This window comes from Hemicordylus capensis, chromosome 6 (genome assembly GCF_027244095.1).
Source record: "Hemicordylus capensis ecotype Gifberg chromosome 6, rHemCap1.1.pri, whole genome shotgun sequence".
NCBI lineage: Eukaryota > Metazoa > Chordata > Lepidosauria > Squamata > Cordylidae > Hemicordylus > Hemicordylus capensis.
In genome coordinates, this window is record NC_069662.1 from 149,464,544 (window position 1) to 149,492,199 (window position 27,656).

The 27,656-nt window shown below is 43.8% G+C and overlaps 1 long non-coding RNA gene across 1 annotated transcript; it reads right to left on the reverse strand.

Moving 5' to 3' along the window:
* Positions 1-2,332: 2,332 nt before the first annotated feature.
* LOC128331461 (uncharacterized) lies at positions 2,333-15,680 on the reverse strand. The gene is made up of 6 exons (XR_008310308.1): positions 15,583-15,680; positions 7,865-7,936; positions 7,152-7,212; positions 5,759-5,926; positions 4,562-4,644; positions 2,333-3,165 (listed from the first exon to the last, which is right to left on the reverse strand). It is a non-coding gene; the product is annotated as an uncharacterized LOC128331461 (long non-coding RNA).
* Between the last annotated feature and the right edge of the window lie 11,976 nt (positions 15,681-27,656).

Sequence of the window (27,656 nt, forward strand, 5' to 3'; positions counted from 1 at the left end):
CTCAAGTTCAATTTTTGGCTCTATAATAAGCTATTGAGGAATGTGCATATTGAGATGCCAAGCTTCACACAGCATAAAACCTCTGAGACACTCCTGTGATTAACCAGGAGCAATTGAATACTTTACGCCAGGTGAACCCCTGCCTTACACAAATTCTCTGACGAATGCAGGGCAACTGTCAATCAACACATTGATTGACACATTGATTGACATTCAATCAACACACGTTCGAACTTTGTCCTCGATCTTACATCAGAGTCCTTCGTGTCCCTGAGAGGATGAAGTGCAATAACTCCCAGCTTATCTTCTAACCCAAATCAAGACAGACAGAATGAGAACTATGAACAGCTGTTTCACAAAACAGAACATCATGGCAAGAGGCGGCCCTTATGTCATAGGCAGGTCTATGCGGGGGAAATGTTTAGGCTTTGGGCATCCAACACACTTAAATGAAAATAAATCCCACTGGCAGGACTGACATCTAAAATGAAAAAGATCAGCGTGGACTGGTTCAGAGGATACATCTCCGCTGGTCTACCTACTGCACAATTAGGGATGTGCATAAGTTTGTCCTGAACCTGTTTCCCCTCCTAGTATGCACTCTAATGTAGTATGCACACTTCTTCTAATCATGTTTTGTTGGGGGAGTGGGGGAGTCATCCAAACTGCCTTCTCATGCATGAGCTAAATACTACATTAATGTAGTACAGGGGCAGCTCGATGACCCCACCATGGAGTTAAGAGAAGCGGGGAAATGCACTGGAAGGAAGAATGGGAAATACTAGTCTGTACCAGCCCAGTGCCAATGAATGAATCCATGGGAACATGGAAGCATAGAACAGTCTCTTGACCAGCTCATGAGTGAGTTATGGTCCCTTGAGCTACTTTACACTGAACTGGTTCCCCTTGGGCCCTCCAGATGTTGTTGGTCTACAACTCCCAGTATCCCCCACCACAGTGGCTGAAGGAGATTATGGAAGTTGTAGTCGTAGATGGGAGTTCAATCAGTCCATCTTCATTACAGTCACAGTCCAGCAGAAAGGACACTTTAATACCTAAGCAGCAGTAGGATTTTAAATTCTACTGTCATAAGATGTTTTAAAACATAGATAGGAGTTGATGATGGTGGTGGGATTGTAGTCCAACAGCCCGTTTCAGGGTACAATTCAAGGTGCTAGTTATTTCCTTTAAAGCCCCCAAATGCTTGAGCCTTGGGTACCTTAGGAACTGCCTGCCCCAAGCTGAATCTACCCACCTGTCTAGTTCGGCTGGGTGGGCTCTGCACCGCATGCCGACACCTGCAGTTGGAGTCCCGTTTGTCGAGAACATGGGAGAGGCAACCACGCGATCTCCTTTGAGACCTAAATGGCTCCCTCTCTCCCAGCTTTAGTAGGAAAGTGAAGACTGCCCTTTTTATCCAGACTTTTGGCCAAAGAGCTGTCCTTTGTTCTTTTAAAGCTTTCAGCTATGTTTTTATTGAATTGTTTTTATCTTGTTGTTAACCTCCCTGGGGTCTTAGGATGAAGGGCAGTATATAAATATTAAAAAATAAATAAATCTGGGGACCCAAGGCTGGAAACTCTTGATTTAGCACAACAGCCACCCTGACTATTAGCAACTTTTCAGGGTCTCATTAAGACCGGCCCTAAAAGTCTTTTCAACTGCAGAGACGGAATCTGAGATTATCATCATACTAGCCATGTGAACTTGGTTGCCGCTTCCCCCTACATTGAGACAATGACTAGTTATCTTCCTTTCTCTGTAAACACACCACCATTACTGAAAGCTTTTTGGACTCCTTCCACGTCTGCTGTACAATGAGGATTGTCCTTGGCTAGCAAAATGCCACTGGGTTGCTGCATCAGCTATTCATAAGGTAGCCTTATCTACTGAGCATACATCTTCTAAAAAAAATGCTTGCAATTTTTACCCTGCAGCAACACTTTCTTGGAAAAAGTTTTTAAGTTAAAAGAAGTTAAAACAAATGAGTGAATGAATAAATCGTTAAATAAAATGCAGGCATTGTTCTTTCCCCTATACATTGCCTTGAGCTGTAGGATTTGGGGCTAGAAAAATACACAATAAATAATTAAAATAGAAAGATATCTAGTTCTCAGATTTTCCACCTGTGTGCAATATGGTGACCTGGAATAACATTGAGCAAAAATCTATAGTTTTCTCCTCCTTCTTCCTCCCCTTCCTCTGTTATTTCCCATGTGTCAAGTTTTAGATTGTAAGCTGCTCAGGGCAAGGACTGATAGTTTTGGACATAGCATGCAGATGGATGATGTATATATCATAGACGTCAAAAGACATAGACAAGGTATTTATGGCAGAATATAATTCTATTTATATGTAGGGTTACTGTTTGGTGTTGACTTAAAAAACAACAACAACACACTCTCTTGGGAATAGGCCATAAAAAGCAAATTGATCCTGAAAATTAAAAACAAAAACCCAGCCAGGCCAGTCAACCACCAGCCAGGTGGCAATTTTACTCACAGCAATGAAGAAAAATGGTCCTATGGTGTCTTAATGGACTGTCTCAAAGTATTTACAGCAAAACATTTTCTGAACTGGCTGCTTTTGATTTTCACCAATGCTCTTCACATTGGGGAACGTTCAAAAAAATCTTTCCCCCTTCTTCTCGTCTGTTTCCAGACCTCACACAGAGTGATTACATGAACGAGACATATGCATCAATCGTCTTTACCACAGCCATCCAAGTGGAAGGGGTATGCTTCTCCACTCCCAGAAGCGCAGGCTCCAGCACACAGCCCTACACATTAAAAAAAAGAAAAGAAAAGAAAAAAACCCTCCTAATTTATTGTTATTGATGGCTCTGGACGCTGTTGAGCTGCTGCCGAAAAGTTGAGCACAGATTTTTCAATTTTCAGGACACAGCTGGTGGGCTGTTATTTTTGGTTTGGAGTGTAACTCCAGATTGGTTTGTCTATGGTTGAGGCCTCACAGCTTTTGCAAGGAAATGCATGACGCAGCTGAAGGGATACAAATATTTGCAGGCAAGTTTATATAATTAGCTGTGAAGAATAGGGAGAGCCGCAGGCTTGCCTTTAATCTATAGATTAATCAGCTATAGCTTTAGTTGATTAATCAGTGCCTCCTTGGTTAGTTCTCAAGCTGTTTTCATTCTGGCTTGTTTCTCTGAAAGACAACAAATAGGAAAATCATAAAAGGTGGCCTGTTCTTCTAACAGTGAATGGTAGCTTTGGTTTGATAAATTGTACCTTATCTCAAAGGTACAACACCAACTCAACTTTCGTTCAATACAGGTAGTTCAAAAAAGGCACACATAGCCATGCGGCTTGGCAATATGCATTTTTTTAAAGTTAATCAATTAGTTGATTAATTGGTTTAATCACTATTTAAAACACTGGTAACCAGATATGCTTGTGCAAGTTGTGGGAGCAAAGAAGCACAACATAACTGAGAGATGTGAGTATTTAGGAAGGAAATAGGATTTCTGTTTTGATACTTTCAAGTCAAACTAGGCTTTACATTAAGTCTATAATTAGCATGGATGGGCTTACATTTTCTTATTAAAATAGCAATTGGATAAGGCCTCCTGTGGATCAGGAGCTGGATATGTGTGCCATGGTTCCAATCCGGATTGGATCTTCCACTAATTGACTCCAATGGGAGCCTTTTCACTTTTCAAATGGCAAGCACTAGTGGGGAGACACAACATCCAAACTGGGACTATGGTGGAGGTTAAGGCTGCTTATCTTGCACTGTGGTCCCAATCAGTGCCTCCCTCACCAATCTGGCTGCCATTTTAAAAGGAGAAGTTGAGCACGTCAGCACCAGTGATGGGCTTAATGTAACTGTCAAGTAGCTGAGCCATGAGCAGCATTCGCCAGGGGGTGCAAGTCCGATCCTGGGATGGGTAGAGCCAGGAACACACCAGCAGTCACACCAGGTAGACGTCGGAGTGCGGGCTGGTGGTGTGGGGCAGTGCAGTGACCACACCATCCGGGACAGACGAAAGAGGATTTGAGGGCCCCCAGGGGGTGTGGAGACCCTGGACTTCGGCCCGGAAGTCCAGGGGTAAGAGCACTTCTGCTCACAGGGTGGGGCCAGCATCATGGCTGGAACACAAAAGCTGCTTCAGTGCAGCAATTCATCACAAGGGGAGTGGTGAGCCTTAGGGAACTGTGATAGTAATATGTAGCTTGGCCCTGTACTCATTTGCCATTAAACCAGAGCCCGACATGTCACTTTCCATCCTTGGCTCCACCCCCAACTCTTCTGAGGGAGACCAATCTGTTTTGATTTAAAACTTGGCAACCTGCTTACCTACTCTATGGCCAAACCATGGTATACATTGGCTCAAAGTATGCTCCATTAACTAGGAAGAGAGAGAGCTATGTTCGGTTAGGTTTGACTCCAGACAGAGAGTCATTTACACATATTCACTGATTTCTCACAGACATTGTGAAAGACTATGAATGAAGTCTACTTCTCAGTAGGGCTCGATATTGCTTAAGCTGTTTATGATAATGCAGACTTGCAGATAACGTCTAATACCAGCTCAGCTCACCTTTCCCCTTGGCCAATTCTTCCCACTCTTCTTCTTCCTTCTTCTTTTTATAGGTGTTATAGGTTATCTATAAATCCCTAGCTCTATAAATTATGGAACAAAAGTATGTGAGTTGACTAGAGGTTTGAAGCACAAGCTGAAAAAAAGTGCAAGAAATATTGTGCAGTGTATTTTCAGTGTCCCTAGTTCCCACAGGAATCTTGGCAAAACCCTTTTCAGGTAATATATTTATAAGTAATCAGTATCATCTTATGAACAAATGTAAAAGGCAGGAGTTACAGGTGCTTTGCCAATGATAATGAGGTATTTGGACACATATCTGAGCGTATATTGATCCTCGTGGTTACCTGATAGGCTGGGAAAGACCTCATAGGAAGCTGCCTTATACCAAGTCAGACCATTGTCTACACAGTATTGTAGCTCAGTATTGTCTTCACAGACTGGCAGTGGCTTCTCCAAGGTTGCAGGCAGGAGTCTTTCTCAGCCCTATCATGGAGATGCCAGGGAGGGAACTTGGGAGCTTCTGCATGTAGATGATCTTCCCAGAGCAGCTACATCCCCTGAGGGGAATATCTTACAGTGCTCACACATGTAGTCTCCCATTCAAATGCAACCAGGCTGGACCCTGCTTAGCAAAGGGAACAATTCATGCTTGCTACAAGACCAGCTCTGTCCAGTTCTCCCAGCAGTTCACTAAGGGCAAGTCCATTTCCCTTTAAACTACATTCAGAATATCCTCACTTAGCTATTATCCTCCAAACATGTGGAGGAAGAAGGGAGGCCACGCCCAATAGCCACACACCTGACATCCATGTGGTCCTCTGACCCCACCCCCAACAACATGTTTGGCAGAAACAATGCACAGGGGTACCTACATATTTGGAGGCTAATGAATGAGCAGAAGTACAGAGACTAGAGCCTGGGTAGGCTTAGGTGAGGGGTAGGCAACCTTTGACCCTCCAGCCATTGTTGAATTACAACTCCCACCACCCCTAACTAAAATTTATTGTGGCTGGGGATCATGGGAGTTGTTGTTGTTATTGCTGGTGTAATTCAACAACAGTTGGAGTGCCAAAGTTTGCCTATCCTTGGCCTAGGCCAAGGTTGTGAGCAGCTGTAGAATGCAAACTTAGATCTGGAGGGTGTTTGTTCAAGTATTGTGGAGAAGCCATCTAAGAAAATTCTCCAAAATTTCACCTTACAATAAATCCTGAAATAGTCTTCGAATTCCAGTTTCACCCTGAGAGGAGCCCTGAGATATTCTGAGATGTTCTTCCACTTCCTTCAAATTTTGAATTTGCTACCCAGCTTAGGGTTTCTGAGGTCCAGGACTGGCAACTGAAGCAATATCTTGAACTGGAGACGCTGGAAGAAAGAAGAAAGTCCTGCTTCATTGAACCCACAAAGGAAAAAGGTTAGGCTGCCATTATTTATATGTAGCTGGACCAGTCAAGGTGGCCTGCCATTGTACAATGGCATGTGCAATGAGGAGCTTCATTAGAGCTTCATGTGCCTAAGGAGGGTGCTGAGCAATGTTCTCTGTAACAGGGATTCCCAGATGTTGCTGACTACAACTCCCATCACCCCCAGCTGCAATGGCCTTTATCTGGGGATGGTGAGAATTGTAATCAAAAACATCTGGGAATCCCTCTTATAGGGAACATTGGTGCTGAGGCCTGAGCACACGAGTCCACCATACATCCCAATAACCTGTGTTAATCAGGGACAGTATTTATTCTCTGGCACCGGTCCCTAGTAGTAAATCATAATTCTTATTTTTGCTTTGGTGGGGGTGGGGGAATGCCTGCTTCAGTTTTTATTAGTGTGAGTTGCAAGCATTATCATTTTTCAGAGTTTGGATCCATCTGTGGGGAGTTCAATGGGTGAGCAAGTGCATCTTGTCCCAAGTGCATAGGTAGATAATGCACACGCATTAACATTAAGGCACTATTCCATGTGGGGTGTCTGTCAATTCATTCACTGCAGTTGCTGAGCTGTATTCTGAACTGTTGATAACATAGAGGACCAATATGTTGTTCTAGCATGTCTGTAAGAACAAACACTTCTTTGGCTTTGCATCAGTGCAGTGTGCAGCCAAGGCAGTGAAGGTGATGAAGAGACTTCCGCCAGGGCCAGCCTTAGGGATGGTTGAGCCAGGTGGTTGCCCAGGTCATTTACCTGAAAGGGGCACCAGCACAAGGCATACAATATGGCAGCACTGATAAAGGTGTGCGGGTGCTGAAGGCACTCTTCACCAGTGGTGCTATTTATTAGGACTGTACACAATTGTAAATTTTGGATCAAATCCAGTCAGGAACCACATATATTGGACCCTTTGGACCCTTCAGAAGTCCAGTCTTGGATTCAGAATCTGATTTTTAATCCGTGAAAATCCCCATAAAAGTCTATGGAGAAAGTTAAAAAAAATCACCCCCCTCCCCACAAAAAAACAAATACTAGAAAGACAGCTCTGAAAGTTGGCACACAAGTAGGTAAGGATGGCCGGACTCTGTGTATTCAATTTCAAGTGAATCTGACCATTCTTTGTTTTTTTAACTTTTTTTTAAAGTAACCTGGAAATTGTACTTACAGAGAATCACAGAAGAAAAGTCATGTAACATCCAAGAATCTCAGGGGAAGCGATATAACACCTGAGAATCACAAGGAAAGTGATGGAACATCTGAGAATCTACCTTTTTATTAAAATTATAAGTAAAATAACAGGCTAAAAATGTAAACAAACAAACAAACAAATAAATGGGCAGGCAGATAGATGGCAGAAGATGGCTTTTCTCCCCACCTCCCGCCACCCCACTGAAATCAGGGAGAAAAATCCAAACTCCCAGAATGCTCCAGAATTCCCCGGACGGTATCAGATAATTCCAGGCTGATTCTCCTTTTGGACCTGGATTCTCTCAGATTCTCTACAGAATGTTCCGTATCGGGCCATTTCTGGAATTCCAGATCCAGTAACCCTACTACGTATCCTTGGGATGTGACAGCTCTGCCTTCAACCATGTGTAAGAGTAGAACCTTCACCCATATTGAAGCACTCCAGGTCCTGCTGGTATGCAGCTAAGAGACACAATGCAGAAAATGAATGAGACAGCCAACTGTGTGGTATGGCAGGGGGTGAAGTTTACTTTACAAAACTCTGTAGCAAATATAGTTGTCCTCCAACCACTTGGGTCATATTCCCCATCATTTCTGCACAATCCCTCACCCTTAAAATGGCCTCATGTAAGGCAATCTGGGAGTAATCTTGGATCTCTGAAAATCCATTTTGTGTTGTGCAAAACTGACCTTGCTCTTCTCCTGGAAGCCCTCCTTTCTGGCTTCATGCTGTTTTCTCGTTCTTTCACAAAGGCAGAGGCACTGAAATTTGCAAGACGTTCCAATTAAATCTGGTATGCAGCCGTGTGTCAGGCAGCCTAACAAGGCTTATATGGCTTTACTGACTATTTCAGCTCAGCTCGAGCTTGGCTATGATGGATAGCATCTTTTCAAAACAATATTTCTGTTGCTTGCCTGACCATCTTCTCCCTCTAAAAAAGGCTGCTAGCACTCCACAATAAAAAAGACAAGAAATGTTCTTATGTGGTCAAACTTTCTGTCTCTTATAGGAATGTCTTGAATTTAATAAGCTTGGTTTGAGAGATCTGTTTTTGTCCACTATAACGGATTGGCTACTGTAACCATGTCCATCATAAGTGCCATGTACAACATGTAATTTAACAGCCGTGGTTAGTGAGTAGAAGCCAAGCCCTTGAGGCTGGGTGGGTAACATGATCTATTTTGTTAACCAAATAGCTCTTAAAATACTTTTAATTTTTGGAGAAACTATCAATCTCGACATTCCAGGCGATGTGCAGTTGCAATGTTAAAATGGCCTATTTGTCGCTAAATGATCACTTCTAAGAGGATTTCATTTGCTTCAGTTGTAGACTCTCTCTACCAGGGAGAGTCCCTATTTTCTGGTATCTGTCCCTGGTAAACCACTGCCCCTTTTTGGTCCCCTCTGATTTCACCTTTTGGGGAATGTTTCAGAGCTTAAACAGGAAAGCAGAAAGAAGGCAGAAGATACTGTTCTGGCCACACAAGAGCCAAGCTCCCAGTATTTATATTAGGCCTGGCCAATCAGAAGTTTTTGGGCTGCCTGTCACACGGCCCCAACCTTCATGTGCCTGAAGAATAACAGTAATGTCTGTGGCAGCCTGCAGCTAGATTTTTTGGCAGTTTCTGCTGCTGCCGCCATTGTGTCACCGGGTGGTGAAATCATTTGCTTGTCCACTGGCAATTTGTTGCTGGTGATGAGGGCAGAGGGAGGGAGCAAAGCAAACATGTGGTTGCAGAGGCAGGTGGAATGCGGGTCACCTGACCCTGGTCCCACTGGGCAGCCCGTGTTCGCTGCACACGGTCGCCCAATGGTAGCACCACCCCTGGCCTGAAGAGGGCACTGCGGGCTGAGCACATACAATCCACCACACGCTTCAACTGTACTTGTTTACTTGGGACAGTTCTTATTTCCTAGCACCTGTCACTAGTAACTCACTGCCCCTAATTTGTCTCCATTTTTGTCTTTTGGGAATGCTTTGTTAAAATATTGTTCATATAAATTGCTAGAGGGGTCATTCCTCAGGGTGGAATTGTTGTTCAGCCCTCTTCCCCCGCTCCCCCAAGATTTTATTCCTAGAGATGCTCAGGAGAGAGTTGGGTAGATGCATTTTATCTCTAATACACATCCCTATAAACTCAAGTCCAAAGCCTTTTATTAACGGCAGTTTTATTGTATTTATTTTTACATTTATATTCCACTCTTACTCCAATGAGCCTAGAGCATTGTACATAGCTATTTTTATCCCCACAATAACCCTGTGGGATAAGTTAGGCTGAGGAATAAATGACTGACTGGCCCAGAATCACCCAGTGAGTTACATGGCTGAATGGGGATTTGAACTTGGGTCTCCCTGGTCCTACTCCAACACTACACTATAGTGCTATAGTGGTTAGAATGTTGGACTAGAACTTCCAACAAAAGAAGAATTCTCTGGCAGAAGAGTATCCTCTAATGGAAGGGAGACTTATTCCTTTGGAAGAAGAGAGCTATAGATCCAATCCACCTTTTTGCTCACTATAGTTTGATAAATTGGGAATTATCAAGGGCTATAAATAAGACAACTAGTTTATCTCTCATCTTCACTTTCATCTTCTATGAAGCAGCTAAATATGGAAGAGAGACGATAATTAATAGGATGATATATTTTGTCCTGTAGAAAGATAGTATTTTGTCCCGGTTCAAAGGCTATGCTTGTAAAGGGGAATCTGGTGAGGATTCCCCTTTACAAGCAAAGGGGTGAGGGAATCCTTTTTAAATGTTAAAATGTTCTAAGTGTAGCTGAGGGAGTAGCAAGAGCGCAACTGACTGACTTGTGCAGCGCCAGCTCCTCGAAGCCCCTCCAGTGCTCCCCCTTGGAATTGGGCCACGGCCAGCCCACACTGCTGCGGGGGCACACCGGCGAGTCTTAAGGAGCTGCTGCCGCACAAGCCAGTAAAGTAGCCTCTCAGCATCCCCATCCCAGCCGCACCTAGAACATTTTTAAAAGATTCCCTCACCCCTTTGCTTGTAAAGGGGAATTCTCATTGGATTCCCCTTTACAAGCATAGCCCTCAAACTGGGTCAGATGGGTCCATGTTGGACTGGGCCCAGTCGAGTTCGAATTTGGACCAGTTGCCTTTTTGGGGAGGCCGGGCAAATTCGAGTTCGAATTGGTCGAACCGGACCAGTTCAAATGGAACCTGGTTCGATTTGAACAGGTTCTGCACACATACATTGATCATACACCTGGCAGTGAAGAAAATGGGGAGGGCAGAGCTCTCCATGCTCACCTGAGCAAGCGACCTGTGATTCTTTTTTTCATGGAAGAGGAACTGCCATCCAGCCTCCCCTACTATTTTTTTTTTTTAAAGCTAAACAACGTTCTGAATCTTTATAATGGGGTAGATAGCCACCTCCGGTCTGGGCTTTTAAAAGCAGAAGGAAAGTCTCTCCTTTGTCTGGTGATTAATGTTGAGATACTTCCAAAGCCTTGGCCCTGCCAATGAATTAAGCTTGGAGAGAGAAATGATAGCTAGAAAATCATTATGTGAGGGTGACATGATGTTTGTGTGTGTGTCTGTATGTTCTGTATGATGTGCAGAGAGATTTTTTTAAAAGGCTGTGTAAGTAGTGTCAAATCAAGCCTATTAATTCCCCCCACTCCTTCTTGGAGAGCACAGTGACCACAGCGCCAGAGCCAGCTCCTGTATTAACCAGAGAGTTTGATGAATCATGTAATTTGCTTTGCCATTAGCAAGCAATTTAACTACATTGCTTATAATACATGTGCCAAAGATGCTTTCCTTCTCCATTAAAAAAAAAAAATGCTGTCTGTAATTTCTTAATAGGCTTTTGAGTAGATTCTCAAGCTTTTTGAAAAGTAAAACCTTCCATACAAATATGTTTCTAATGCTTTTTGCATGTATTTATTGCATTTACTATAAATCTCTGGGTCACATTTGTCCTACAGAAACAGAACACAACAAAAAGGGTTGTGAAAAGCCACCCACACATATTAAGGTTCACAAGGCTTAATATGATCCATAGAGCAACTCCCTGGCGTCTTAGCCACTTGCTCCACCCTGTAGTTTTCTATGAGTGTGGAGACTGATTTGTTAGTAACAGCCAGTTCGTTTGTTGAACTACAGTTTCCAGAATTCTATGCTTCCTATGCCTCATTCACTGACTGTGGTGAAAACACTGTTAAGATATTTTTACAACAGGTGGGAAATTGATATATAGGTCTTCACAACTGGATTACTAGTAAAGTCCAACAGCTGGCAATTTGCCCCAACAAGAAAGCCATGAGGCAATAATAATCTAGAGACATTGTAGATGAAATGGTTACAGCTTTGGCTGGGTTCACACAATCACCAGAATTGTGTTTAAAAAGTTAATCAGGATTAGTGAGCCCAGCAGAGCTGAACCCAAAATTTCAGGGCAATCCTAGTCTGGTTAACCATCAGGGTTATCTATCCTGGCTAAATGCTGGTTAATCAGAGCAGTTTGGCCAAGGTTGGGGGAAAGGGGATTTGCAATGACCACCAATGTAACTATGCTTATTTAATTTAATTTAATTTAATTTAATTTAATTATTTGTTTAATTGTTTGATTTATATACCATTTTTCATTAAAATAATCTCAAAGCAGTTTACAACATAGTTAAAACAATACGCAATTAAAATACAGAAAATACAGCTATTAATATAAATATAAAAATAATCTCTATTTAAAAATTTCAAAACCTATATAAAGCAACACTTTATTGATTGATTGATTGATTTGATTTATTTGATTTGTATACCGCCCTTCCAAAAAAGGCTTAGGGTGGTTTTCATCAAAATAAAAACAATTAAAATCAATTAACCATTAAAATCAAAACTATAAAAACAACATAAAACTAATTAACAGTTACAACATTTAAATAGTTAAAAAAACTGGAGAACCAGGCCGAATATTTACAACAATTAAAACAAATGGCAACAATTTAAAAACCCTGGAAGGCCAGGTCACACAGATAGGTTTTAAGGGCTCTCCGGAAGGCCAGTAATGAACTCAGATTATGGATTTCTGTCAGGAACGCATTCCACAGGCCCAGAGCAGGTACAGAGAAGGCCCGCCTCTGAGTCGCCACCAGATGAACCGGTGGTAACTAGAAGTGGACCTCCTCAGATGACTTTAATGTGTGGTGGGGATCATGCAGAAGAAGACACTCTCTAAGATAACTCGGACCTAAACTGTACAGGGCTTTAAATGTAATAACCAGCACTTTGTATTTTGCCCAGAAACATATCAGCAGCCAGTGCAAATGTTTCAGAACAGGCATAATATGGTCTCTCTGGGTTGCCCTAGAGACCAGTCTGGCTGCCCCATTTTGAACTGACCAAAGTTACTGAACTACGTACAAAGGCAGCCCCACGTAGAGTGCATTTCAATAGTCCAGCCTGGAGGTTACCAGCTGATGCACCACTGTTTTGAGGTCATCCTCTTCAAGGAATGGACACAGCTGTCGAATCAGCCAAAGCTGATAGAAAGTACTCCTGGCCAAGGCCTCCAAGATACAAGGGTGAGGCCTGCAGTCCAGGAGTACTCCCAAGCTGTGCACCTGCTCCTTCCAGGGGAGTGTAACCCCATTCAGCACAGGAAGTGCTAACTCATCCCTAAGATTCTGAGCTCCTACTATGAGCACCTCCGTCTTGTTTGGATTCAGCTTCAATTTGTTATCCTTCATCCAGACCATTACTGCCTGTAGGAAGGCATTTAGAGAATGAGTGGCATTACTTGATAATGAAGACAACAAGGACAAATAGACTTGGGTGTAATCAGCATACTGATAACACCCAGCACCAAACCTCCTGATGACCTCACCCAGCAATTTCATGTAGATATTAAAAAACATTCATGACAAAATGGAGCCCTGATGGACTCCATATAACAGCTTCTGTTTTGAGGAGCAGCAGAACCACTGCAAAGCCATGCCCTTGTATCTCCAACTCCCCCAGCCAATCTAGAAGGATACCATGGTTGATGGTATCGAACACTGCTGAGAGATCTAAAAGAACCAGCAGAGTCATACTCTCTCTGTCAATTCCTCCCTAAAGGCCATCCATCAGGCCGACCAAGGCTGTCTCAACCCCATAGCCAGTTCTAAAGCCAGTTTGAAATGGGTCTAGATAATCAGTTTCCTCCAAAACTGCCTGGAGCTGGTCCACCACCCTCTCAATCACCTTGCCCAACCAAGGGAGATGGGAGATTGGCCTGTAACTATCCATCACTAAAGGGGCCAGGGAAGGCTTCTTGAGAATTGGTCTAACCATTGCTTCCTTCAGACAAGGAGTCACCCTACCCTCCCTCAGCAATGCATTTATGATATTAACTAGTCCACCTCTAACAATCTCCCTGCTAGACAGAAGCAGCCAAATTGGGCAAGGATCCAGAGAACAAGTGGTAGGCTTCCCTGCCCCAATACACAAAACAGAAGTGAAAAAATCATCTCATTTAAATGCCTAGGTGAAGAGCCACAACTTTATTTGTTTTCTAAAAACTGTGGTAGAAGTTCTCAGGAGCAGAAGCCAGCCAAGAGAGCATCCCAAAGTCTTGGGGCAATGACTGAGAAGTCCCTGTCCCACAAACCAACAACTGAGCCTCTTGTAGAATCCTATAACTGTAGAGTAGGAAGGTGCTGTTAACTCCAGCCTTCATTACTGATCTGGTGATTGCAAAATACCCCAAGAAAAGAACCCATATGGTATTTCAAATAATATGAATTTATCTGAACCTATGATGCTGCTTCAAGTACTGCAGTCCAAAAGAGACTTCGGCTGCAGCATCTACACTGGTACCCTATGTTAAATAGCTAGGATGGATAGGGGAAACTCTAGAATAACTAGTGTGGGGGAGCAATGGGGTGACAAAGTGTTGGAGTTCCATTACATAGACCCTTTGCACCAACTATCCTAATGACCACTAGGGGCACTGGGAGTAGAGATAGTGAGTAAGGGTCTCCCTAGCTGTTCTACCTCTGTCTACTTTATATGACTCTTCAGGTATTTCCTGTTGAGAGTCAGAATCCCTTCCTTTCCTCTTAGAGAGCAGATGGAAACATCTCTCTCTCTCCCCACCTATTCATTATGTAGTTCTTTAGATTAAGGATTAGGTCTTTCCTATCCAAAGGTGTACTTCACCAATAAATACTTAGTATTTAGTTCTACAAGAATCTCCATGTGTTTTCTCTAAATAGCTGCAACAACTAAACCATCCTCTGTATTCTACTCTGTAAGTGGAGTGGGTAGCTTCTTTAGTGCTCTGCTAATTAATCTGGGGGTAAAAATTACAACCCCCAACACAAAGAACATTATTAGATGAGCAAGGATTTTGCTATGAATTGAGCCCTTTCACACAATCATATGGGTGAGGGTTTGGGTTTTGTTTTGTTTTGTTGTGGGGGGAGGGCTCCTATGCTGCCCCCTCTGTCAAGCAGAGGTTCCATTTGGTTCTGCAAACCCAGCACCCAGACGGGCATGGCAGTGGTGAGCTTGAAACATAGAAGGTCCTCCCAGGATTGGGAGAACCTTCCCAGTATGCATTGTGCTGCCAGGAGGAGGGAAACCCTAATATGTCAGCAGCCATGCTCTGATTGGCAACAAGAGGTCAGGAGGCGGGCCCAGCCCTATTTAAGCCATTGTGAGAAACAAGGCATAGAGAGGGCTGTGCAGAGTGGCACATTCACAGATAGTCGCTCCTGTAGCTGCAGCCACAAACATGGCAGCCAACTGCCAGGAACTGCTGCAAAAGGGAAATGCCAACACATGACCAAACTGTGAGGTAGGACTGTCCCTCTTTTCATCCTACTTTGGTTATAAAAAAAACAACTAGGTACAAAACTTGGGTTACCCACATTTGAGCAAGCTAGGTTGGAGGGTTTCTCGTGGGTTTTCTTGAGCAGTAAGAACTGGGTTTGCTGCCTCCTACCTTCATTTTACTGATTGCATGAATTAAATAATTTAATTAAATACATTCAATACTTTCAATAATTTTGAGGAGCTTGCATGGAATGAGAGAGAGCATAATTGGGTGAGAAAGTGGAAGTGGTCTGCAAAACCTCCTCCACCTAATGCTTGAGTTATGGGGGTCAATTTAGGGGTGGCATTTTATGTCGGAAGAGTTCTGTAGGTCAGATGTGTATAGGATTTCTCTTATGGTCATGCCAGGATGTTTCGGATCCAATCCATCTGCTGCTGTACAGTGGAAATGTAGTAGGCTCGTTCACACAATCATCAAAATCAGAGTAGGAGGCATTTTGCTCTGGTTTGCATGATTGTGTGAAATCACAAAAATCCCCCCAGCCCAGGTGACTCAAAGCAGAGTAGCCTAGCTTTTGTACCCTGCTCTTAAACAAGGTAGGAGGAAAGGAGAGCTCCCCTACCTTAGTTTCCTGGTCATTTGGATCCACCCACTTTTTCTATCAGCAGCAGGGCTGGAAACAAGAGAGAGCTGTGGCTATAGGAGTTGCCATCCATGAATGTGCCACTCTGCAAAGCACACTCTATGATCCTATAGTTGCAGCCGCTTCAACAGGTTGGGCCTGTCTCCTGCTCCTTCGTGGCCAATCAGAGGGCAGCTGCTGAGTGTAATGAGGCTTTTCAGTCTGCTTGCAGTGCAAAGCATGCTGGGAAGGACTTTCTGTGCTGGCGGCTCCCAATTTCAGCAATGGATGCCTCGTCTGGCTTAATCTTGTGTTTCCTGAGTTTGCTGGCCCAAACAGAGATTCTGATTGTCTGCTGCTATTGCGGTAGGAATTATCTAATCCTCCAACACACCCCAAAATGGTTGTGTGAACAGGCCTAATACCAGGCAATGTGTCTGCTGCTAATAGTTCATGTTTGCCTGTACTTCCTGTGGAAGCAAGTGAACTGTCCCACAAAATGAATTTAGCTATACAATTCCTCTTGTGATCTTGACAGTCTGTGCTGGGAAATGGCAGATTGACGATCTTCATGCTGCAGAGCTAAGGAATGGCTAAATCATGATGAGCCCAGCTGAAGAAAAATATTGATTTCTTAATAATTGGGAAGTATTTCAATTATACATTTTTTAAAATGATCTTTCACTTCAGGAGGCATTCAGAACCAGAATAAATTGGGGTTGCTTTTCTGCATGGAGGTAAATCGCCAAAGTCCTATCAATTACAGACCCATCAGGATGTTGTCTGCTTCCTAAATTATCCCCCCCCCTTTTATTTTTGGTGAGGAGGCAATTTGTGTGTTCCTGGAAGAGTCAGATTTCTGGTCAGGTCTGGCTCAGCGCACAGCAGCTGATGGAAGGCAAGCAACACCCAGAAAGAACCGAATTCCAGCAATCAATGCTAAATAATAAAAAATTAAAAGAGAGAAGCATTCTGTCAATAGCACCTCCTGTGACAAAGGGAATGCTCGTTTTATATTGATTAGCTCCTGTTAAATAATGTATTCCTTCTTCATCACCGTGCGGACTCTGGCATGGTTGTTTATTGCAAGCCAGGCTGGCCCAGAACTACTCTAAGTGAGCGGAGAAATCGATACTGTATCTGTAAACAGGCTTGCAAATGCAGTCCCTTTGCTCACTGTCAAATCAGCCAATGCCCCATTAAGCCAGAGGAGTGTGAAAGACGGTTGCTTGCTACATTCCTTCAGCACCCTTCCAGACAACAAAAGGATGCCTGAGCTCTTAAATTGCATCCCATTTAAGACATCCCTTTTCTACTGAGTTTTCTTACCTTTTGCCGTACGTGTATGAAATGTGGAGAATGCCGACGTTCCCACACAGATCGGGTGAATGTCAAAAAATAAATAAATAAATTATAATGGAGTTAGCCCAGTGAATATTTATAATGAGCTTCAGGTATTATTTTGTGTCCACATTCACCAGTCTGCCATTCCGTATTTCAGGACATTCACCAGATGTGTGTGGGGAGGGCTTGCTAATGTTATTTATTTATTCATTTATTTATATGTGGCAACAAGCAATCTAAATTTAGGTGGGTGAAGATGGGAGGGAGGGATAGGGAAGCAGAAGAAGGCATGAACAAGAGCAAAGAGATTTGGATGAACTTCAGTTCATTCAGTTCATTTCAGTTGGGGATGAAGCCTTGGAGGTTTAAACCAAAGCTCTCATGTAAAGATAGGTTTTGAGCTAGAGAGCTGGTTCAGACATAACGGGAGACTAGAGATCCCTTTGCCTCCTGTTCCCAAACCTGAATGTTTGAACTGGGAATTGGAGTTCCAAAAACAAAAATGGACTCACGGTTTCCTTCCCCTAACTGCAATTCAGTTTATATTGAGTAATGCCGCTGATAACTCCCTCACACTATTGGCTGTGCAGGCTGTCCTTCAGGACATAAGGAAGCCCACACAGCCAGCTCTCCTGCCTCTCTGCAGTCTCGCTAACTGCAGTAGGTCTGAATGCAGACCAGCGAGTGGAGTGTGTGTGTGTGTTTGTGTGTGTGCAGAACTGCAGTTCCACTGGACCCACGGTTCTATATGTCATCTGAAGCGGCTCAGAGTCTGTAGGAAGACATAAGCCCTATTCACAAGTTATGTTCAATACTCTTACAACAAATGTGTATTGTACATTGTACAGGTACAGTTATTCACATGTTATGTTGATATCTGCACACACATACCACATAATGTCTGAACAGGGCTACTGAGCTGGCCATGGAGGGAGGGAGCTCCAAGCAGGAAGACACACCGTCTTTGGATCCCCTGCTAATATTGACAATTCCCATATGGCTGAGTGGAATGTTTTCAGGGGAGAACCTTGGGTTCAAATTTTGGGGGAGATGTTTAGGGGCAAAAGAGAATTGAAACTGGTTACCTTTTGCAACAGCTTTTTCACAATCACAGGTTATTGCATATTCCATCCAAATGTCTGATTTTAACTGGGTTCTAGTGAATAAACTGAGTTTAAATAGTTCAGAGTATAATGACAGCCACCAGCCGGTGAATACCAGAGAGCTTCCTCAACTGCCAGGATACAGGTGAAATTTGACTATTTTGTGGTGGTGGTGGTGGTGGTGGTGGTGGGATCTGTTTTTGAATCATATCATCCCATGAAGATCTGCCGGTCACATCTCCCACCTTGCCAACTGGCCTAAGCCACCCTGAAGGGAAGGGAAGGTTTGAAGCTGCAAAAAGCTATAGTCAAAGAAACATGGTAGTCTGTCTCCTGCTGAACTTGTTCATCTAACCCTGCTCACATAAAGTCTTCTTCCCTTATGAGGCTTGTCTGTATCAGTGGTTTTCAGCTTCATTCACTTTCAGCATTCAAGGAAAGTTTCCCACATTTTTGTGAACTGCCAGAAAGTTTCTGTCAAGGTGCACATCTACCACTGAACCGCCACATCTTGAGAGGATCTTGGGATACACGCCGGGGCACATCCTCACTCTAACACTCTCCTGTCGTTGTGTTTTGTGAGCTGCACATTAGTAGTGGCAAGTAAGCTGTCTTTCTGGGAAAGCTTGCCTTCATTTATGAATTACAAATATTTGTATCCTGCCTTTCTGGTTTTCATAAAAATGTCAAAGTGGCCAAGGGCAAGACTCTAGAATCCCTGCTAACTGGGCAAAGAGGCACCTTTAACCGTGGTGATTCTCTTTATTTAGCAGGGGGAGAGTAACTGGCCCTATCCACCCCCAGCACAGTACCCCTCCAATGACTGTTGCTGGTGTCTATCTTATGTTTCTTTTTAGATTGTGAGCCCTTTGGGGACAGGGAGCCATCTTATTTGTTTATTTCTCTGTGTAAACCGCCCTGAGCCATTTTTGGAAGGGCGGTATAGAAATTGAATTAATAATAATAATAATAATAATAATAATTAATAATAATAGAACAACTAGTTTTTGGGAACAAAGGTGGCACAGAACATTATTAGGGGAGTAAGGATTTTACTATACATTGAGGCTGTTCTCACAAGCAGCCAAGACCGAGCTAAGGCAGTGAAAACAGGGCTTGGCCACCAGTAAGAACCGCCAAGATCCAGGTGAATCCCAGCGGCTCCATGGCAGCAAACCTGCCTACAGAACTGGTTAGCTGAGGCTAAGGGAGGAGAGCTGGTCTTGTGGTAGCAAGCATGACTTGTCCCCTTAGCTAAGCAAGGTTCACCCTGGTTGCATTTGAATGGGAGACTAGAAATGTGAGCACTGTAAGATATTCCCCTCAGGGAATGGAGCCAATCTGGGACGAGTAGAAGGTTCCAAGTTTCCTCCTTGGCATCTCCAAGATAGGGCTGAGATTCTTGCCTGCAACCTTGGAGAAGCCTCTGCCAGTCTGTGAAGACAATGCTGAGCTAGATAGACCAATGGTTTGATTCCGTATATGGCAGCCTCCTATGTTCCTATGCTCCTAAGGGCGCAAGTACATCCCTTAATTCAGGCTAACTGCTCTTGTGCAAGTGCTAGCTGCTCCCAGCTGGTGGCGGCACAGCAGCAGGCTCCTGGCTGTTGCTGGGAGGATCCCCACCATGCACTGAGCAATTACGCGGGGCATTGTGGGATCTCCGGGGACTGGGATGCATCATCCCGGCCTCCGGAGCTCAGCACTGCAGGCATGCAGCAATGCTCATCTGGGAGCACAGTTTGTGCTCCCAACTGAAGAACTCGGTCATCTGGGGGGAAGGGGAGTTAAAGAAGTCTCCACCCCACACCCTCCCCGTCCATTCTTGGTGATCATGAGAACCGCCCCATTAAATACTTTTAGAGCTACAGTAATTAATGCAATTGAGGTATTTAATGAGCCTCCTATTTACAGAAGCCCTGGCTTCTGCTGCTTGGAACAAGTGAATGAGGCTTCTTTTAACAACCGAGGCCTTTAAAAATACTCGATTCAAACTATAGGATCATCATATACTGTGGCTATATTGTCTGGGTGGATGGGGGAGTGAAAGGGGCAGCAGGAAATATTTTTAGGGAGCACCTACTTCCCCTTGCTACCCCTTCGAATCATCCCTGAAGGTGACTAAGAACATATAAAAATAAAAATGCAATTTTCTTCATATTGCTGGAGCCTGGCATGCCTCCAAGGAGCTTATAGAGTCCCTGAAGCACAGTCTGCAAACCACGGAGGTAGATTAAATGCAGCCAAACTTCTGTGGTTTGGCTCTGTGAAATATTTGGCTGCTCTTGCCTTCTCTACCATTGAGCCCCATCTCCCCGCATGCATCTATCTATCTATCTATCTATCTATCTATCTATCTATCTATCTATCTATCTATCTATCTATCACATTTATATACTGCCCCATACCAAAAAAAGGTCCCTGGGCAGTTCACAATATAAAACCAATTAAAACATGAACATGATCAAAACAAATGTGTGGTTGCCACCAGCATCCCAAAGAGCCAAAGAGAGAAATGAAACAAACCCTAGTGTCTTTGGCCATTGTGGCTGGGCATGCTGGGAGTTGTAGTCCAACAGCCTCCTGGGGACCCAATGGTTGGGAATCTCTGCCCTAGTGCATGTCTGGTGCAACAACTGATTGCCTACAGGAGGGACCACAGCTCAGAGGAAGAGCACATGCTTTGAAGACAGAAGGTCCCATGTTCAGCCTTTGGCATCTGCTGTAGCATCTCGGGCCCCAGAGACCTGTAAGCAGCCAATACTAGGCTTCTGTGGGGTTTAACTCCATCTAAGCCAGCTTGATATATTCATATATGTTCCTTAACTGGTCTATAAGCCACACTCTATTAGGGTAGATTCCAGGACAAGCATTAAAGCAAGAGTGTCAACCTGAAGCCCTCCAACTGTTGCCGACCTACAATTCCCATCATCCCCAGTCACAGTGGCCAATAGCCAGGAATGATGGGAGTTGTAGGCCAACAACAGCTGGAGGACTGCAGTTTTCTACCTCTGACTAAGAAATGCCAATGGTCCACACTCTCAGAAGGGCTCACTGCTGGCTCCTGAGACCATACTGGTGCCCATAGCCTTAATATGGCGGCAGCAGATTGACTCCATTGGGGCCCGCTCAGGTATGAGGAGGGGCTCCATGAAGGGGAGTTTGCTAAGGGATCTCTAACATCTGGAGCTTGTTCTTGCTGTTGCTGCCCACCCCCTTCCTGCTCTAGATATGTTTCAGGAAAAAAGCATCAGCTCTGCCATATTGGTACCAAAGCAAGCACATAACTCCAAACTGTTGGGGCCCTTAGACTAGTACTGGGCCCACAGCACTTGATCCTGCAAGCTGCTGATTCAGAGAATATGCTCAAACCACTGAACTGTAAAACTCTTTAGTTAACATCATCATCAACAACAACTTTATTTCTTGGCTGCCCCATAGCAATTGTTCTCTGGTGGCTCACACTCACATGGGTGGTTATGCATTGGACTGAGAAACTCATCTTGAAGCCAAAGCCTCACTGCCAGTGACATGACAGATTATTTCTTAGCAACTTCCACCTAAGAAAAACACAGCCTAAGCAGTGGAGAGGCATACACTTAATTTGGCCTCTGCAGCAATTTCTAGTGAATAAACAAGGCACAAAGTTCAAGTACTGACTTCAGCAACAAACAGGATGTACACATATGGAGCTTATGCACAAGAATCATGATAATGTATTTCGGACACAATACATAAGTTCCTTTACAAAAATGCAGAATCATTTCATACACTCAATGGGAGGAGAGCTAGTCTTATGGTAGTGAGCATGACTTGTCCCCTTAGCTAAGCAGGGTCTGCCCTGGTTGCATTTGAATGGGAGACCACATGTGAGCACTGTAAGTTATTTCCCTCAGGGGATGGAGTCGCTTTGGGAAGAGCAAAAGGTTCCAAGTTCCCTCCCTGTCTTCTCCAAGATAGGGCTGAGAGAGATTCCTGCCTGCAACCTTGGAGAAGCCACTGCCAGTTTGTGAAGACAATACTGAGCTAGATAGACCAATGGTCTGACTCAGTATATAGCACCTTCCTATGTCCTTGGTCATCTACACAATCAAAAACTGTGTTTTACCCAGGTTTGGGAGCTGTGTGTGCTCCTAATTTTTGGTTGTGTGGAAGCAAGGTAGGAGGAAAAGCTACTCAGGTTTTCTTCATGGCAAAACTACTTGAATGTAATCATGTCTAGCATTCATACAGTGCTTTGAAGTATCTCAGATCTTTTTTGGACTTGAGAGTCCCTTTGGGACTGAATGGTGGGGAATACATATTAGTTTACTGAATCAATAAGTTAAAAATCATATGCATTATTATTATTAAAATTTATATACCACAGTTCAAAATAATTCTAAAATAGCAGTTTACATAGCAAAAGGTAAGAGAAATTTGTCCCTCTGTCTGTATATATCTGTAAATTATTTCCCCTGTAATGTGGAATGCAGGAGGAGGTCAGAGAGAGAGAGAGAGAGAGAGAGAGAGAGAGAGAGAGAGAGAGACTGCTACACTCAGGGGCTTCATGAGAGGGTGAGATGACCCTTGAACTAGGAACTCCCTTGCTTGCTAATATTCATATATTTCTATATTTTCAACAAAATGTTCACAAAGCAGTTTACATGGGGAAAGCAATGAAATACATTAATTAATTAAATAAACATGTTCCTTCCTTATCCCTGTTGCTGATTTCTCCTCGTGAGTCTGCTACACCAGTTCCGAGTAATGTTACTGTGTGTATTTGTAGTAGCTTTGGTAGTGGAGGTCAGCTAATTTCAGTAGAAAACAGGAAGGGGACAGGCTTAATCCCCCTACCTGCCCAACAGACACATGCTGTGTTCCAGTCTGGGACACAGACAACTCTGCATGGCGGCTAGTTGCAAAAACATTGGCTGACATGATGCGTGATGAAGTTGGCCAGACTACATGTAACAGTGGAAATGTGTGAATGTATCTCCATTTCTTTAGTGGCCGACATGATGTGCAGCCTCCCGTCAATGCTAAGGGCTTCCTGGGGCTGCTGCACAAGGCAGCCCTGACAGTATAGAGATGGGGCTGCTATGGAATGCCCTTAAATTGCTTCTGGGCTTCTGTCCATTGGAAACAAATGGGTTAAAGTTGTTCTACAGCAGCCCCATTGCTACACCATCAGGGCTGGCTTTGAAGATGCACAGCAGCCCTGGCAGATTCTTAGCATTGACGGGAGATTGTGTATCACGTTGGCCACTAAAGAAATGGAGATACCCTCATGCATTTCCACTCTGACATGTACTTTGGACAACATCACGTACTTCTGTACATCCCATTGGAATCTCCAAAATTAGCAGTGGTCAAACTCCTTGCTCATAGACACTCGGTGAGAGCATGGGGAGAGGGGGTTTCTTTTCAGTAGCTGTTCCAAAAACACAGAATGCCTTTCCATCTGAGGTTGACCAAAGTTTCTGGAAGGGATACAAGATACTGTTGTTTCCGTATGTATTGAGTAATCTCGTATTGCTAAAGACTTGGGCCACAAGTTTCAGTCAATAAAATAAATATCACACACACACACACACACACACACACACACACACACACACACAATATTACAATGAATATATATCCTGTTCATATTAACAGGTGCGGAGCCTGGCCACCGGTAGCCCATGTGTGGCCGTGGTGGTGGATCCGCTGACCCAGCCCCCGGGTTTGACGACAGATGGGTGGGGTGGGGTCTGGCTCCCAAATTGAGCCTTAAGGCTCTTCCCTGCCTTAGCAGGGAAGAGCTGCTCCTGGCTGCGCTGCAAATGCAGCACCAGCCTTAGTTTAGCTCCTGAAGGGGCTGCACAGCCCCTGCTCGGGAGCTAAATGAGAACCGCCCCCTGCGTCCGATGTCAGACACTGGTTTCCATGAATGACAGCTGGGTAGGAAGAGGGTCCAGCCAGGCTCCAAACCCCATGCATGCTCCCAATAAATGGCCACGTGTCGGCAAAAACCGAGGTAGAAGGAGAAGGAAGTGATTGTGTGCTAGCTGCGGTTTGGATAGGACGGCGGAGGGCATGCTTTTCCTCCACCCTTAATACAGTGCTTACAATGATGTGGGTTGGCCACCATTGCCCTTCCCTAATTGTGGCTAGCACCCAATCACTCCCTCCTCCTCCTACCTCTATTTTTGCCAACACATGACCATTTTTTGGGAGCACACACAAGGCTTGGAAGCCTGGCGGGATGCTACTCCAGGCCTACCCTGATTTTGGTAATGAGAACCAGCGCCCTAACTATTTATATTAAATATATATAACATTTTAAACACTGTATGGTGTGGTATATAAATGTACCAAATAAATGAATATTAGTAACTTACTGGTCTTAAATGTTCCTCACTCTGAGCCTCTGGAGGTAACAAATCAAAATCAATAGATAAATGCCAAAGCATTGTCCAGTTCGTGAGCATTTAATTCAGATAGAAGTATTCATTCCCATAAAAGTATCCCATGTTTGGCCCTCCTACTGACACCATTAAATTGCCTGATTCTTGATAGGACAACCCCATGGGTTTGAGGTGAAGAGGGCTCCTAATTTATCAGCTATTCACTTTTACCCTCAAAACTCCCATCTACCCTTTACCAGTCTAATTGCACTTGCCAGGAATGACCTCAGCTTGAAATTATTTGTTGCACTTTGACAACGGACAAAACGAGTTTGTCAAGAAAGCGAGGGAGCAATGTCATTAGCAAAGCACAGAACAGGATCTCAGTGAAATCAGCCTTGAATCCTTGTATTTTTGCCATTTTTGGAAATATGTCCAGCCTGCAAAATATGTATGGATTGTCAATAATGTGCTGGACTTTTCGCCACATACACAGAAAGAGGCCTGTTTGAGAAGCACCAGTTGAACAAAGCTGATATGACACAAGCCATTATACAGAGGTCTATTTTGTTTTGCATATTGGTCTAAAAGGGGGAGGAAGGGGTTAATGCAACTTGCTTTCAGAACTCCTAAACATCATATCCACACACACCCCATTTATATAGTTGTATAGTCATCAGGGGCAGCTCTTCCATGAGAGGGTTACCTCAGGCAGCAGCAGGGCTATAGCAAGACAGACGTAGGCCATGGGACAAGGTGGGCCCTTGAGCCTCCTGCCTTCTTCTTCTTGTGCCCACCATGTCTTTGCTCCAGAAGAACTATATGGACAGGGTGAAAAAAACTTCTTGGTATGTCCTTTCTCTTGCTCTTATACAAATAATATCACACACTCTCCACACTCTGATTAGGAGCCAGGAGCTTGCCACTGAGTCACGGAGGTGGGAAGGGAGAATGAATAGCAGGCTGTTTCCCAGCCAGTAGGCCTCATCCCTTGTGGGCCCAGGTACATTTGCCTCCCATTGTTCAATTATACCTATGCCCCTGGGCAGTTCTATGATAGATACACAGCTTGGAGCACCAGCGAGGCAACAAGATGGCCCCCTGTCCCTCACTTTAAAAAACAAGAAGTTCTGGTAAGAAATGATCTGTCTACTTTCCTTTCACTATAATCTTAATTGATAATTACTATCTTAACAAGTTAGCCGACTTCTGCCTCAAACATTCATCCATCCGCCATCTTGAATTGGGGTGAATGGCATCATCACAAACTACACCTTTGAGATGTCCCTATATGTCCCTACAGCTGTAGTAAATTGGGCTAAAAATCGGCTAGATGGTCCGCAAGTTAGCCCACGTGCACCCCAAATGTTCATGCGTCCACCATCTTGAATCTGGGTGGGTGACATCATTACAAACTTGTGAACCGCCTAACCAATCTGAACCAAATTTGAAACAACTGCAGGGACACATAGGCAGTTCACAAGTTAGCCCACATGAGCCTCACACATGTACACATCTACCATCTTGAACTGGGGTGGATGAGATCATCACAAACTACACAGTTGAGTTGTCCCTATGTGTCCCTACAACAGTATCTGATTTGGTTCAAATAGGTCCAGACATTGCAAAGTTGATAGGGACACACACACACCTGGGTGATTTCATCCAAAATAGAGAAAGAGGAGAAGGAGGGTGTGCGCATGGGAGCAGCATTTTGCACCCTGCCTCGGGCACAAACATAAGTCTTGAGCTACTCCTGATAGTCATTCAGCATTGCAATAGCCTTGTGTTGAAGAGGGCCAAGTGATGGAGAGATGATGGCTGGCTTAGTGAGACTAGATGAGGCAAGATTTAAAGCAGAGGCCTTCTGGTTCGCAGTTGGCTTGGTATAACAACCATGTACAAAAATGATCATAAAGCACTCCCACATTTCCTTAGTGGAAGGACAAATTGGGGAAATAGATTGCAGTGGTGATCACATGTTCTTCCACCAAGTTACTAGGGATTCGGCAGGTATAGTTATCCGTGGAATACACATACAGAAAGCAAGCAAGAGAACTTGGTTGGGGCAATGGAGGTCTGAAGGTTAACTTAAGCTAGACATCCTTGGGGAAATTATTCTTAATGAAAACTGACATATACGTGGCCTTGACAGCTAGAGAAACAAATGTGTGTGTGTGTGCGCGCACACACACACACACACACCCAGCTTGAAGGAGCTCCAGTACTGAAGATGTGCACCAGACTGAACAATGTTTTGTTCTGAATTATATTATCTAGCTAAGAAAATTAATTCACACAGGTTTTGTTCCTGCTGCTGCTTTGCCCAGTGGAACTGTTTTACATTTTTCTGACCTCTGCATCACCTTTCTTTCTTTCTTTCTTTTTTTAAAAAAGCACATTATATTTTACAAGTTTTCCCCCACATGGAACACTGCGGCATGTTGCCGAGTCACTCTCTGCAATAAGGCTAAGACTCCAATTGAATAGAATATGAATATCTGTACCTTCTCCACACACAGGCTGAACATTAGTGCAGTCTTCTCCAGACAACCATAGCTGGGTTGCTTCTATTAGAAGCTGAAGCTTTACCACAGGACTGAGCGGGGTGAAATACTGCGAGTTACGGGGCATATCAGATATTTTGAATTTGCCCAAAACCCTGATGCAAAAAGTGGAAAATGATCATCTGTGGGTAGAGAAGTGTGAGGAGTGCTTAGCTATTGGCCACCTCCAGGCTCAGAGGCAAGATGCCTCTACATACCAGCTACAGGGGAGCAAGGGCAGGAGAGAGGGTATGCCCTCACCTCTTGCCTGTGGACTTCTCAGAGGCCTTGGGTGGGCCACTGTGGGAAACAGGATGCTGGACTACATTGGCCTTGGGCCTAAACTAGCAGGACTGTTCTTATTTTAATTAATTAATTAATTAATTAATTAATTAATTAATTAACTGCCCCATCCAGAGGCTCTGGGCAGTGTACAACAACTTTTTAAAAAGACATAAAACCCACAATTCAAACACAATGCTAAAAACAATATAAAAACAATTCAAAAATGAGTAAAACCATTTAAAACCAATTAAAATACTTTTAAAAAACAACAACACTTTACAAGCCTTGGAATGTTCCAAGGTCTTTTGTTCTATCTATCTATCTATCTATCTATCTATCTATCTATCTATCTATCTATCAGATTTGTATGCCACCCCCAACTTCTGTCTCTGGGTGGCTTGCAACAACGTAAAACAAGTTAA